At 58.9% G+C, this 13,775-nt stretch overlaps 1 protein-coding gene across 1 annotated transcript in view; it reads right to left on the bottom strand.

Annotated features, from left to right (window-relative positions):
* Window positions 1-13,775, bottom strand: part of LOC144247634 (uncharacterized) — a 748,886-nt gene that overhangs the window by 468,308 nt on the left and 266,803 nt on the right. The gene's annotated exons all lie outside the window — the stretch shown is intronic.

The raw sequence follows: 13,775 nt of genomic DNA, 5'->3' as shown, positions 1-13,775 counted from the left end.
CCTCTGGCTGTGCTGGTGTCATTCAGCTCCTGCAGTGGCTTCAGCTCCCCGACAGCTTTGTGCTGGTGCTGGAGCATCCGGAGCGGTGCCAGGACCTGTCGGGTTTCCTGGCGGAGCGGGGGTTCCTGCCGGAGGAGGAGGCGCCGGGGCTGCTCCTCCAGGTGCTGGGGGCCGTGCGGCGCTGCCCCAGCTGCGGGGTCCTGCGCAGGGACATCAAACCAGGGAACATCCTGCTCGACCTGGCCACCGGGCAGCTGACACTGATCGACTTTGGCTGTGGCACTTTCCTCCAAGACACAGCCTACACCCAGTTTGCAGGTGAGCCCTGCCAGGGGATGCTCCTGGGCGTTTCATGGCCCAGCCGAGGTGCAGCACCGGGGCTTCCCCTATTGCAGCCGGGATGGGATTAATGCTGGAGCCAGGTTGATTTGTGTGGGGTGTGAGGGGGCCAACTCCCATCCCTGCCGACAGCCTTCAGCACCCACTGTGCCCTGGGCTGGGACTGGAGCTGGGGCAGCCAGCCCGACAAAAACCCTCATGGGGGTAGCAGAGAGGGGGTCTGACCCCGTGCCCAGACGGTTTGGTGTGCAGGTGAGGAAGGGCTTGGACTGCTGTGCTCCCCTTGTTTGCCTTGGCTTATTAACATTTTGTGGGGCCATGCAAGCACGGAGGAGAGGGGGTTTTCTCCACTACTGGGTGAGCTTTTCTTTTGTGTGTCATGGTTGTGCCTTCCCAGGGCTTCTGCTGCCCTCTTCCAGCACCAGTGGCTTCTTTTCCAGCCCTGTGTCTGTACACAAGTCCCAGGTGCTGGCGAGAGGGCAGCGGTCACACCGTGTGCCACTGGGGCAGCCCCCGCATGCCCAGGGGTGCTGGGGCCAGGCTCTGGGAGCAGCAGCATCCCCCTGATGAACTGTCTGTGTTCCACAGGAACCCTGTCCTACAGCCCACCAGAGTGGATCCGCCAGCAACGCTACCACGGCGAGGCAGCGACGATCTGGTCCCTGGGCCTCCTGCTGCACCACCTGGTCATGGGGAAGCACCCGTTCAGGAGGGGCCAGGAGATATCTGGGGCAGATCTTGTTCCCAAGACGGCTCTCTCAAGGTGGAGTCTCATCGCTGGGCACAGGGGCAAAGCCAGTGCTGGGAGACAGCAGCAGCTTGTGAGCATCTCACTCTGGCAGCTGCTGAGGAGGTGGCACATGTCCTGTTCTCCTGCTCTCCTCCAAACAGAGAATCCATGGGGAAGTTTAGGCCCAGCTCTGGGCACACCCAGCATGGCCTGGGCATGGGAACAGGGGGCAACTTCTCCAGCTGACTGGTGGATTGCTGGTTTCTCTCCCCAGAGTGCCAGGATGTCATTAAGAGGGGTTTGTCCATGCAGCCCTTGGACAGGCCATCCTTAGAAGAGCTTTTCCGTGATCCTTGGGTGCAGGGAGTTCCTCTGCCCTAGAAGATGGGAGAGATCCAAGTGCACAGTTAGATCCAGGGGCCTGGCAGGTAACAGCTCCACACATCTCTTGGCACTCAGTGGCAAAGCTAACCGGACAGGTTTTGTCCTGCCTGTAGCTCTAAGCAGGGGTCAGCAGAAGGGAAGACGCAGCTCTTGGGCTGGAGCTGAGCTGGAGACCTGGTGTGGCAAGCACTGGGGGCCACCATCCCCCTGGTTTTGCTTGCCATGGTTCATGGATGGCTGGGGCCCTGGGCAGAGCCCTGACAGCCTGGTCTGGCCCAGGGAAGGAGAAGGAACCCCTGGAGAAGCTGTCCCAGGTGGGGCTGCTGCTGCTGGGGACAGCGAGGACAACACCAAGGATGACAACCTCTTGCACCACCTGACCACTGGCAGGCTGAAGATGATGGACTTTGATTCCGACATCTCATTCAAAGTCAGGTTCCACAGGGAATTTGCAGATGAGTCCACACACAGGGGGATGCTCCCAGATTTGGGCATTGCACAGCCTGGCTGGGAACCAAAGGTTTCCCCTTTGCTGGGGCAGATGCAGCTGATCCTTCAGTTGGCTGCCAGGCTGCTTTTGGCAGGGCTGGGGGCATGGGCTGGGGTGGATATGAAATGAGAGTGGGATCCTGGCCCTGACAACAGCCCCCAGCACCCACCGTGCCCCAGGCTGGGGCTGGGCTTGGGCAGCCAGCCCGACACAAACAAACCCCCATGGTGGGAGCAGAGGTGGGACTCCAGACCCTGTGCAGGGGCTGCTTTGCTTTGCAGGCAAGGAAGGGCTTGGGCTGCTCCACTGCCCTTGTTTGCTTTGGGATCACCATGGGGGCAGTGCAGGGGAAGAGAGAAAGCCTGGGATTCCCTCACCCATGGTGGGTTTTTCCCTGGCATGCAGGGGTTGGGCCTTCCTTAAGGCCCTGACAGAGGTAAGATCTTTGACCTTTTTTCTTGTTCCCCTTTTTGTCTGTAACCTATTTTCCATAATTTGATGTTTGTTTTTCTAGAGGAAGCGTTCCAGGTGGGGCCCAGTCTGGATCAGGAAGTGCTTGGGAGCAGCTGCGGCGTGGATGGGCTGTGCCCTTGGAGAAGGCTGAGGGCATCGTTTGGGAGCAGCTTTTCTTCCAGCCGGGGATGGCGTGAGGTGGGTCCTGTCTGCTGGGGATGGTGGGATCAGAGCTCTGGGGAGATGGCAGCGAGCACAGGAGCGTCCTGCTCTGGGCAGCTGCTGAGGGCTGGAGGTGCCGTGGCTGGCTGCAGGCTGGGCACATGTCCTGCCCTCCTGCTCTGCTCCCAAAGGCAGCAGTGATGGGCAGCTCTGGGCACAGCTCTGGCACGGCCAGCATGGCCTGGGCACCGCGGGCGGCTGGGACAAGGGGACAGGAGCCTTCAGCTGACGGGGCTTTCTGGTTTCTCTCCTTGCAGCCGGGCTCTGCGGGTGCTGAGGCTGCTCTGGGCTCTGCCAGGGTTCTGCTGGAGCTCAGCACCGGGCCGCAATCAGCCAAAGAAGAAATGGGGTGCCCTGCAGCACAGACTGGCTTGAGCATTTCAGCAACACAGCTCAAGTTTGCGGGGTGTACACCTCCAAGGAAAAACATGGCACCACTCAAAAAATAAACTTGTTCAATATCTTCTGAAATGAAAACAATCTCAGATGACCCCAAATTACTTTTTGCAGCTTGCTCAAGCTGTAGCTCAGCCCTTCTCTGAACTGTTCTCTCCCCGACCTGCCTTTTACTTCCCAACTGCTCCCTCTTTTCCCCCAGAGAGTTCCCAGCCCATTCCAGTCTCCATCACACTGTTGCCTTCCTTGGTGCCCCTCACCATGAGGAAGGCCAAGCCCCAGGCTTATGGACTCATCCTGTCACTGGCTGAGGAGCAGCAATGTCTCAGAGGCCTGGTGGGATTTTAGTGTCATTGAGAGCTGCTCTCCAGCCCTCAGCTCTCCTCACTGCTGTGTTCCCACTCCATTTTCCTCGTCCTTGCAGCAGGATGAGCTCTGTGAATCCCCTTGAGCCTCCCCACTCTTCCCAGCCCATGCACCACCTCAGTTAGGCTGAAGCTGCAGCTTCTCTGTCTCCTCTGGCACACCAGTGCAGTCCCCTGTGCGGGGAGCCCCAGCCCCAGAGCACAGCACTCAGCAGTGCAGTCAGGGCTGGAGCAGCTGCCCTGCAGCCCTGCCTTGGCTCTTTGTGGCAGGGAATGCTCCCTGTTTGCAGCTGTCCCTGCAGGATGGCCCCAGGGCAGAGCCCAGCCGGGCTCCCACTGCAGCCCCTGAAGCTTGGGGCAGACAGTGGTCCCAGAGCTGAGGTTCACGGGGAGCACCCGGAGCTGTGCCTCGCACTCTGTTGCCGTGTGTCACCGCGCAGGCTGGCTTGTACTGGGTGAATGTACCAGCCCTGGTTTGACTGACAGGGGCCTGGCTCATCACATCTCTCCCAAGGCTGCAGGCATTCCCTAGGCCAGAATCTGAAGGGGCACAGAGATTAGACCAGTGAAATCATCCAGACTGCATTTTTCAAAGGCCCTTTAGAAGGAAGATCTTGAGAATAAACGTGCTGTTTGCCACATGAACATTGGGGTGAGTGGTCTCTTTGGCTCCAACCCATTTTCCTCCCTGAGCCAACGTTACCCACTCCCTCACACGTCCCCCCCGTGCCTTCCCACTGCCTTGTCCTGTCAGGGCTTCCGCAGCCCCTCATCCCTTCGTGGCCCTGTCCCCTCAGGGTCTCCCCCAGCCTGGCCAACCTGCCCCATCAAGAGGCACCTGGGAGCCCTCAGCATTCCAGGCAGCAACACACGGGCAGGAGGACACGGATGGCGCTTCCTGCCTGGGACAGGGCTTGTGGCCATCTCCAGGCACCGCTCTCACAGAGATCCCCATAGCTCCAGCCCCTGCCAATCTGCTCTGTGGGCAGCACAAAGGCTTCAGCAGAACCACCAAAGGCCAAGGGGCTTCTGGCCATTTTCCCTGCAACCCTGCATGCCTGGGCAGCTTGCTGAGCCCAGGAACCCTTTTCTCCCTCTTCCCCTAGGCCCTGCAGAGCCTGGGCAGCAAAAGAAAGATCCTGGGAGTCTGTCTATTACAACACATCCTATATTTCTATGCTAAAGAAAAACAAAAAAATGGAAAGAGCTATCTTGAATAAATGAAACATTCCTGCTGGCTCGGGTGGTCCCAGCAGACAGAGCCTCTGGGATCAGCTCTCTGCAGAGCTGCAGCAGCGCAGCCAGCCGAGCCCCGACAGACGAGGCCGTCTCCTCCATGCCCTGCAGAGCCGATCATGCAGGCTGTGGAAGCGGGAATATCGAGCTCTCTCTATTCCCTGGAGGACATATAACGTTTGAACTCCCAGGCTCGCAACGGCAACACTAATGTCATTGGCCGTGTCTTCTAGGGCTGAAAGAGAGAGGAACAGCGCCATGGTCAGTTCCCGCATCTGAGGGGACCCGAGGAGATCCCTGTGCCAGGGCCATCCCAGCCGGCTCTGGCCATGGCCAGCAGGGAGCAGGGACCAGCTGGATCAGCCCAAAGCTGCTGGCCATGAATCCCCCAGGTGCCCTGAAAGCTCTGTGTGCTCTGCCCACGCCGCCCCTGGTCTGCACAGGGAGCAGAGCCCTCCACAGCCGGGGCAGGGCTCGCAGCTCCCCCGGCAGCCCTCGCTGGCAGCCCGCTGCCCTCACTCACCCTCACAGATGAGCTGGAGCTCTTCCTTCCTCCCCCTCAGGTACCGCCCGGCCGTCCCTGGGAACACAGAGCCTGTCAGGCCCAGGGCACAGCTCCCTGCCAGCGGCGCCGCCAGCCCTGTGCCCACACGCCCTCCTGGCCCAGCTCGTGGCTCACCCATGAACCTGACGGCCGCCTCTCGCAGGGGCTCCTGTGGGCTCTGCAGGTAGGGCAGGGCCCGGCGCAGGTGCTCGGCCACGCTGCTGCTGTCCTCTGCCAGCTGGAGAGAGCGACAGGAGGGAAGGGTTGGCCCCGCAGCCCCTCGGGCCGGGGCTCCATGGGCACCCGGCTGGGGCCGCAGGAGCCTGGAGCAGAGCCCGCGCAGCCTCGGGCTGCAGCAGCGGGCAGGGGCACAGCTGCCAGCCCGCACACCGAGCACCGCACTCAGGGGCTGCTCCAGGCTGGGGCTGCGGCTTCCCGGCCCTCCTTACCAGGATCTCAATGAACCTCCACAGTTTCTCCTTCTTTACAGGTTTTTCAAGATCTCTCCTGTTTAAGAATTTGGCCACACAAAGCAGGGTTTCCCAAGAAGCCTGGAGAGCAGTAGAGACACGGAAATGGCCCCACAGCCCAGGATCAGCATCCCTGTGCCAGGGCCAGGAGGAGGATGCAGCCTGCCAGGCACCAGGGCAGGAGGCAGCCAAGCCCCCTCCCAGGGCGACAGCAGCAGCCCGTGAGTCCTCACCTCTGCCACACTCTGATTCTCATCATGGCAGTGGAAGAAGAGTGGGAGCAGGCTGTGACACACTTGTGTCATCAGGAGCTTTTTCTCTTCTTCCACTACAGTAGACAGCAAGGCTCGAAATACAAACATGGAGATCCACTGCACATGCCAGTCATCCTGTGTAACAGGAAGGAAACAAGACCTTGGCATCAGCTGATTCTGGCCCACCTTGGCGCAGGCCTGCATCTCCACAGGGCACCAAGTGTCTGGGCAGCAGCCAGTGGCCGTGGCTGAGGGCACAGAGCCTTACGTGTTCAAAGAGTGGCAGGAGCACCTTAGCCAGCTGCAGGGCGATGGGGCTGGGTATTGGGGTGTCATTATCCAAGAAGAAATCACTAAGTAGAACAATGCTCATCCTGACCACATCACTATCATTTTCCTGCAGGAGCTCCCCGAGGCTTTCGGTCAGGCTCCGCATTCTTTTGGCCTGTGCGGAACAAAAGTGTGTGAAAGGCCACCCTGCTGCCACAGGGCCCAGAGGCCAAAGGCCTGTCCCGCAGCCCTCGGGCAGCTGAAGTGGGAGGCAGGAGAGCTGGGAGCGGCTGACCCAGTGCCTGAAGACCAGCAACTGTGTTCCCCAGCACCACGCTGCCTGCACGGCTTCAGCTGCTGCCCCCTCCTTACCAGCGAGGGATTATCCCTGAGCAAGAGGAGGGCTCTCAGAACCTGGCGGCGCATCTCTGTGCACTCACTCAGCAAGTGCCTCGACAAGAGATCCATGATGCTGTCACTGCATGCACTCAAGTCCAGGCAATGCAGGACCTGAAAGGCACAGGGCAGTGACAGGGGACCCGGCCGGCAGGAGCACAGAACCGCACAGGGCGGGGACCAGGCAGCAGCACAGGGCGTGGGCACCATCCCAGGCAGCTGCGGCTACGAGAGGGCAGAGAGCTGGGAGGCAGCGCCGGCCTTCAGACTCACCTCCACAAGGAATGCCAGGGCAGGGAAGTGCCAGTATGGCATCTCTTTGCGGAGCAACTGAAGGAGATAGTCTAAGATGCTTTTACACTCATCGATGGATTCTTTGCCCATCTCCCTGGAAGGCAGAAAATGGCACTAAGATGTGGCAGCAGCTCTCTGGCCTCAGAGAGAAACAAACAACTTTCCCAGGCATCGCCTGAGAAAGTCTGAGAAGATCAGAGGAAAGAATGAAAAAACATTCTTATCTTAACATGCTGCACCTGGCATTGTGAACATTCGGAATATGTTACAGAGATTTGTCTACCAAAATGTGCTTTCTTAAGTAACTAATGGTATAGTGTTTAGACTAGAAAACACATTAAATCAACCTATATCATAACTATCTATAAGAACAATGGGTTTCTTAATAATAATTATTATTGATCGGACCTCTGAAATACATGGAGTCAGTGATAATTACTGGCCGGGGGCCCGCTCCTACGACACTAAGACCCTGAGTCGGGGGGGGAAGCCCCTCCCAGGACAGACTGATGCAGTTCTTGTCTTTACCCCCCACCCTGCAGGGGGACCTGGGCCCCTTGAGATGTGGCTGCTGCTGGGCACCCTCCTCTCCCAGCCTTTCCCAGTCTGCTTGGCTGTCCCTCGTCCCTCTGGCCCATGGCCATGGGGACTGAGTGGGATATCCCAGACACAGAGCACAAATGCCGGGAGCAATGGGGAGAAGGGGGTCTCACCTGGCCAGCAGACCCACGGCATAAATGTGGGTGTCAGCACAGAGCAGCGTGTCCCAGCCACGCTTGCGCTCCATTGACAACACCACATCCTCATAGTCCATTTGGCACAGCAGGGACTTCAGGGTCCTCACTGCAAACCTGAGTGCAGAGCAAAGCCCGGGTCACACTGGGAGCACTGGCTCCTGCCCTGGCCATGTGGCAGGGACAGAAGGATTGGGATAGAGCACCTGTTGGGGCTGCTGGCAAGGCCATGTTCTTCCTGGCATCCCTTCCAGAAGGTATCCACCTCCTCTGGCATCTCTTTGGTGCTGAAGAACACTTGGAAGAGCAGATGCACAAATAACTGCGGGAAATGCTCATCCACTATATCTGGGACACAGCGCTCCTGGAGGATCTTCCATATCACCACAGTTGCCTGCAAAGGACAAAGCCCCCCGAGGCAGCGTTCAGTGCCAAGGTGTCCGTGGGACAGGGCCCGAGCGTGGCAGGGAGAGGCCCAGAGAGACACAGGGGGAGCAGCGGGCCTGGTGGCCCTGCAGCTGTCCCTAGGCCAGCTTTCAGGCCAGTGCCTGAGGCAGGGAGATGCAGTGGGGGAAGGAGGATGGAGAGCTGCTGGACAGGTGGCCTTGGGGCCAGCAAAGTCCACTGGCAGAAACTCACAGCCAGGGCAAAGACACCCGTTTTGTCCCCATCGGAGGTGCACGTGCTGTGCTCTGGCCAGCTCCCCAGCACATCCAGGAGTATCTGCTGTGCCAGCTCTGCAGTCCAGGGTGTGCACATGATGGTCTTCCACATGGCCATGGCAGCTCTGCGGGGTTAGAGCTCTGTCTCAGGGCATCTCAGACACAGCACCGTGGTCTGGGCATCTCTAGAGGCCCGGGTTGACTGCCGGCTCTGCCTTTGCCCACTGCCCCTCTTCAGTAGCGGCCAGGCAGCCCGGCCCTGTGGGGACAGGCCCCTGTGGGACAACGAGGGAGCATGGCAGCAGGCTTGGGGCTGACATGCCAGGGCCTGGAAAGGGAGCAGCCAGAGGGCCCTGGGACTCTCTGTTGGTCAGAAACCTGGCCCAGGCTGTACAGGGCGATGGGTTGGGGTGAGCCCTGAGCCCTCTGGGCAGATGGGCCCCATACCTGTCACAGGATGGGGCCACACGCAGGAGTGTCATTACTGCCTCATTTGGCTGCGCTTCTGTGAGATACAGCAGGGCGTTGTCCAGCCTGTGCTCAGCAGAATCATTGGCCATGAGCCACTGGTGGATGTATCTCACCATGCCGGGCACCTGGAGAAGGCACAGGGAGACTTGGAAAGCTGCCAGAGGGATCAGCGTTCCCAGGGTCCCCAGAGAAGTGCTTCCCTTCCCGCCGCACTGCGATGGCCTCAAAGGCTCACAGGGGCCAGCACTAGTGGCTTGGAAAGCCATGTGACTCATGGGGCAATTGAAGCCTGGCCACATCTGCTTACTTGCTCTGCTCTGGGAACACCACTCTGCACAAGCAAATCCAGCAGGGCGGCACTGGTCTCATGTCCGAGGAGCTCTGAGTATGCTCTGAGCCCAGGGCTCATGACACTGGTCTCTTCCTGCCGAATTCTCTTGATGAATTTGCAAACAAGCTGTAGGAGAAGAGCAAGAAGCCATGGGGTGCTGCAGGTGTGCTGCTGGGCTGAGCAGTGACAGCAGGCCCAGCCCAGGTGGGGATGGCTGCAGGTACCTGTGCTGTTCTGTGGAAGCGGCCATGGGCGGGTTCCTGCTCTTGTCTCTGGTCCAGGGCTGCATCTGGGAAAGAGCGAGCGCAGCCCGAGCTGAGGGGCTGCCGGAGAGGCCGGAGAACACAGCCCAGCCCTGCGCTGCCCAGGCAGGGACAGCCCCGCAACGGCCCAGAGCATGGAGCATGGCTGTGGGGTGTCTGCCCGGCCTCTATTCCATCCTGACCATGGGCATGGCCCCAGGGGATGGGATGGCATGGCATGGCATGGCATGGCATGGCATGGCATGGCATGGCATGGCATGGCATGGCATGGCATGGGGCCAAGCTGGCTGCAGGCACCAGCCCTGTGGCCCAGCTCTGCCACTCACCCTTCTGCCGTGGCTGGAACTGCTCCAGCTCTTCAGGCTGCTGTGCTGGGGCAGTTCCAGGGCCTTCTTTCTCCTCCTTCCCCCAGGCCAGCTTGGGCACGCTCGCAGGTCTGTGCTCTACGACACTGCCTGGATTCATGGCTGCTTGCAGAAGGTGAAAAGGAAAAGGTCCAAGTCAGCAAGTGCTGCAGTCGTGCCTTGAGGGCACCTGCAAGTGTGAAGACTTGGCAAGGCTACAGGACAGCAAGTCCTGCACTCTGCTCTTGGGGCTCCAGCCACAAGGACAGGAGACTCCTGTCAAGGACAGTGAAAAGCAAATGCCACAGTCTGCCCTCGAGGGCAGCTGCAGAAGATTTGCCTTGGGAAGGCCAGGGGTCACCAAGTGCTCTGCTCTGGCCACGAGCTCACCTGCAGGAGTAATACCTCGGGAAAGCTCTGGGTCAGCAAGGAACGAGTGGCTGTGCGAGGGCTCCTCACAGCACCGCTCTCTCGCGTCCTCTCTCGTCGTGTGCACCGAGCACTGTGGAGTGTAACTGTAACTTGTAACTGCCAACACCTCTGCCAGAGCGTGTCACCAAGGGCCCTTGGAATCCCTGTCCCGTTCCATTCCATAGTGACCATGCTGCACCGTGTCACCAAGGGCCCTTGCACGCACTGCCACCTGCCCTGGGGCCACCCCGTGCCCACCCAAAGTGGCCCAGGTTGGAAGGAATCCCTGGCCCCAAGTGTCTGAGACAGCCCGACGGGATCTTTAGGAATGACTCAGACCATCAGCCAACGCTGCCCTGCTCTGCGGGCTCAGGGCAGCAGAAGGAGCCCCCACGGGCTCTGCAGGAGCTGGCAGAGGCTGCCCAGCAGGGAGGCCATGGGGCACAGAGCCCCAAGGCTGCCCAGGGCCCCACGGCACAGGGGCCGTTCCCAGCCCCAATGCTCCTGTCCTGGCCTGGGCTGCACAGGGGCTGTGGCACCATGGCTGGGCCAGCACAGGGCCACAAAGGGGCCCCGCAGCCGCTGCCGGGGCTGGCAGCAAGTCCGGGCACAGACAAGGAATTGCTGAGCATGGCCGGCGCTGGCCAGGGCTGACTGTGCCAAAGGCAGAGCTCAGCTGCTCTTGATGCCTGCAGGAAAAGTCAAGAGGCCAAAGAGCCTCCATGGCTGTGCTGGGGACAGAGGCTGGAGGAGGGAAATGCAGGGAAGCTGTGGCATGGGGAGGACATGCAATTCCAGCAGACACCTCAGCCTGCAAGGTGCTCTGCTCTACCTCAGCTCCTGTCTTAGATATGCCAATCCCAGCTCAGCACCTCAGGGTACTGGGGCCCAACAAGTAGAACATGCCTGTTCATGGAAAGGGGACCAGGTTTCAATATCTCTCTGTTCCATAACATACAAGCAAATCTTTATTATCTGGGTCACTGGAGAACTTTGAAGAAATGGTAATGTTTTCCCACCCAGAACAGGAATTTCCTGGCTCTACTGCTTTCTTCTACTGATGGCAGGAGAAGAAATACTCATCTTCCCCTCTACCTCTGCCACCAACATTCAGTATAATATTTCATGACGCGCTTCCTTTGGGTGTTTCCAGGACTCCTGGTTAAATGGCCCTATCTAAGGACATCTCTTCATTTAGAGCAGCTGCATGTATGTCCTTCCCATTGCTCCCAGATTTCCTCCTGCAGCTGTTCTCTGGTCATTCCAATGCATCTCCTTTAAATGGCTTCATGCTTTGAGCTTTTGGGAGTTTCCCAATTTTTCAGAAGTTTAAATAACTCCTTACTCAGCATCTTATTGTAAGTTTTACCTATCACCTCTTCTTATGCCTTTGTCTAAAATCCTGCCTTTATGGCAATGCCTTGTAGATGGTGGACATGTCAGATGCTGCTGGGATGTCACAAGGAGCAGAGGGAAGGGTTTTGCTTGATTCAATTTATCATATTCACATTTTTTGATGTTGGCCATGAAGAGAAAGTTTTCAGTACCCTCCTACCCCTGCCTCTGTGCGAACTGGCCAAGGAGAGACCGGGCGGGGGCGGCAAAAGTCTGCAGGCGGTGCCAGGGAGTCTGATGGGGCAGGGCGGGGCGCTCCCAACCATGGCTGGGCGGGGGCCGCGACAGACAGGGGCAGGGGCAGGGGCAGGGGCAGGGGCAGGGGCAGGGGCAGGGGCAGGGGCAGGGGCAGGGGCAGGGGCAGGGCAGGGGCAGGGCAGGGGCGGGGAGAGAGGGGATGCGAGAGTGTGCGGCCGTGCGAGCGGGAGCGGCGGGGGCGGTGGGGAGCGGTGGTGTCTGAGGAGCCGGGCGTGTGTCCCTGTGTCTGTCTCTCTCTCTGTGTCAACGAGGCCCGAGGGCGGGCGGCTTCGTGCCGGCCCCGGGCGCCTCGGCACCGAGCCCCCGCGGCCCCCCAGGCTCCTTCCGAGGACCGAAGACCTCTGCGGGCCCTGAAGGAACCGGCCCCAAAGCGGCCGCCCGCTTGCCGGCGGTGCTGCCGGCGGCGGGCCGGGCCGGGCCGAGTCGCACCGGGGCCGGCGGCTGCGAGCTGATTTCCGCCGCACGGACGGGCTTCTCTTCCCCGCTGGCCCCGCTGACATTCTCTTCTGCGGGGCAGGGCTGTGTCGGCTCCCGGACGGGGGGCGGGGGGCACTGGGGACGCCGTTTCCACAGTTCTGCACCTCAGGAGACCCCAGCACAGGGCACGGGCTGCCCGTCGGCTCGCCTGCGAGTGCTCTGCATAATAAAGGAAACTGAACAAAATCTGCCAAGAAAATTTCTTTTTCGGCTAAGTTTCTCATACCAGGCAAATAGAAGAGCCATTCTTTCAAGAAAGGAGAAAATGGGGGGGAATAAAACCCTAAAGACAAACTGAATAAAACCCCAAACCAAAAAAATCTCAAAACAAAACACAAAACCCAAAGGAAAAAAACCCAAAAAATCCAAAACAAAACCAGAAAACCCAAAACAAAAGCCCTGCACCTCACCTGCCCTCCAAAAAACCACCCCAAAAAACGAAATACAACCCAGAAAAATACAAAAATATGTGTTGGTCTTGAAAGTGGGCGGTTTATGGGCTGGGATGGGGCTGCTAGAGCTGTCCGGCTCTGGGCTGTAAGGAGGCTGTGAGCTTCCCCTGGCTCCAGGGCCGCCGGTGCTGGGTCGGCACCCTTGCGGCAAGCGTTGTCAGGGGGCAGCAGGTCTACTCTTGCTCCAGGCAAGCCTGGGGCAATCAGGTCTACCCGTCTCCGGAGCCATCAGGTCTACCAGGATCTGGGGACTCCCGGCTCTTGGCGGTGCCCGTGCCACGGGCAGTGACGGGTGACATCAGGTCATCCCCAACTCCGCGCCGGCCCAGGGTTATCAGGTCTACCCAGCTCCAGGGTCACCTGCTTCGTGGCAGGACCTTCATGGCCAGGGTCAACAGGTCTACCCCGATGCTGAGTGACCGTAAGGTGTTGTGGCCAGGACAACAGGTCTACCCTGGCTCCGCGGCTGCTGGGTTCATTGCAGTGCCCTGGATGTGAGCGGTGGCGGGGGACAAAAGGTCTACCCTGGCTCCGGGCCGGCCCGGGGCCATCAGGACTACCCCTCTCCACGGCCGCCGTGCTCGTGGTTGCGCTCAAGCTGCGGGTGGGATTGACAGCTAGCAGAACAGAATGGTTGGAAAAAGATCTGCCACCACCAGACACCAGACCACACCCAACAGGGTCACCCACCTCCTCTTGTATATGGACGGTAATTAGGGGACCCGAAGACTTAAAACTAATTTAAAAAAACTTGCTAGAAGCTGATATACAGTAAGGTAGTAATAACCATTTCTGAGTTAAAGTACCACAGTAAAAGTTTAAACACTTTGTAATTCTTTAATAAGTGTCCTTTAGCCAAGCAGGTCAACTGAAGAAAGTTTTAGTTAGAATATTATTAAGTCTCACTTAGTTGCTAGGAATTAAGAGAATTACCCAAAGAAGCTAACCCTCAAAAGCCAGAGACTGTAAGTTGATGCGGGCTTAAGCCCGATCAAAGAAATAGTGGAGGGATTTATTATGAACAAAACAGCCTTGCTGAGACATTTCGGTTTGGGCTAAGTACTGACATTGAAATATTAATTAGCGAATTGCTCCTGGGAATCACCTACACCCCCACCCACACTACCATTCTAG

The sequence above is a fragment of the Lonchura striata genome, chromosome 35 (assembly GCF_050655825.1).
Source record: "Lonchura striata isolate lonStrDom1 chromosome 35, ASM5065582v1, whole genome shotgun sequence".
NCBI classification, from domain to species: domain Eukaryota; kingdom Metazoa; phylum Chordata; class Aves; order Passeriformes; family Estrildidae; genus Lonchura; species Lonchura striata.
Note: the sequence above shows the minus strand (reverse complement) of the source record. Positions and strands in the feature narration are given on the sequence as shown.